Here is a 1,587-nt window from a genome sequence, read left to right as displayed (position 1 = left end):
GTTTGGCAGTTAGGTACCGCCTTGCAAGCAAATGCGGCAAGTGCTTCTGTGGTCGCATTTTTCTTTTAAGTTAGTTTTCTCTTGTTTACATTATAATGATTAGAAAGCCTTTGCGAAAAACATACATCGTAAGAGTAAACGGAATCGTCATCGATATCGAAATCGTAATCGTAGTGGTAATCATAATCGCATTAGTAATAAGAATTGTAATCGGAATCGAAATCGCCAAGGTAATATTAATTGCAATCGTAATAATGGTAATAGTGATTGTGATCGGAATATTTATGGTAATCGTAATGGTATCGGAATCGTTATCGTAATCGTCATTGTCATGGCCGTCGTAATCTCAAACGTAATTGTCGTCATAATGCCTACAGTAACTGGAATCGAAATCGTAGTAGTTACATTTATTATATTCCCTACCAGATCCACTGGCATACATATGTAATATGCAGTTACTTTGGCTTTACATTAAGACCACAACTAATCTTTACCTTACCGAAACCATACATATATTTATCACTTTAAAATTCATTACTTTGTAGTCATAACATTCTCGCAACTGTTGGATCGGGCGTTGAAATATTACCACTTACTTTGCAAGTCCGCAGGTGGCCGGAAGGAAAACCAACAGAGGTGACAGCAAACAACAATAAACAAGCAAGCGTGAAATTTGATAAATACATTCCTGAACAACAACAAACAATAAAATAACTAAAATTTATGTAAAATGAGCAAACACCCGCTGAAGGACTAATGCCGCAAGCAAACTGCAAGTCAGTTCGAAACCACAAAGTTGAGATGCAGCCAAGTGGTACGAATTTTACTAACTCGCCACGTGTGTTGCAAAAGAGTGAAAATGCGTGCGAAGCAAATGCGCGCACAAAGAAATTTCAAGGCTGCAATTTCTGCAGAGTTCTCCTAGTTGTGGCAGCCAAGATGCCACATGAGGCGCGTGATTTTTTTTTTGTTGTTTATTTTTGCAAACTGAGCGTGTGTATGTATGCATTGCACCTGCAGATTATTATTTATGAGCGGTAACTTTCCTCCAAAGGTGGAAACCTTCATACGCTTATGAAACATATATGTATGTAACTACACATGTACATTTTGTAGCGAAACTTTGCAAGCGTTGGTATGAAAAAGTGCATGCCATACTATTTGAATTAGAGTAGGTGTGGTAAGTATGCAATTTATTGCTCACGACTAAAGTGAATCGGTAGCCGTTTCTCACACTCCCTTCATTTGCGTGCTCCAAGTGTAAAGTATTTAATACATTAATCACGTGCGTGGGAATGGCGAGCACGTGCAAGTGTGTTGGGATGAGTTGAATAAAATGCAGTTATCACTTAAGGCATTAAGGAACGTTAGGCGGTAGGTGTTGGGTGTCGATATGTGGCAATTTATTAGGCTGCAATGTGGAACGCAAGGTCCCACAGTCTACTAAGCCATTTTGGGGCAGCCACATTTTCATAACCGGGACTTCCTTGACAAAGAGAAAAGAAAGAATGCTCAAGGTATTAACCTGCTGAACCGATTCCTATCTCGACTGCAATTAAAGAGGTCCAAGAGATCATCCGCTGACAC

Source organism: Rhagoletis pomonella, unplaced genomic scaffold (genome assembly GCF_013731165.1).
Source record: "Rhagoletis pomonella isolate Grant_MI unplaced genomic scaffold, Rhpom_1.0 Rhpom_scaffold_00018, whole genome shotgun sequence".
In the NCBI taxonomy this organism is placed as follows: Eukaryota; Metazoa; Arthropoda; class Insecta; order Diptera; family Tephritidae; genus Rhagoletis; species Rhagoletis pomonella.
The sequence above is the reverse complement of the archived record's forward strand: the minus strand, read 5'-3'. Positions refer to the sequence as shown.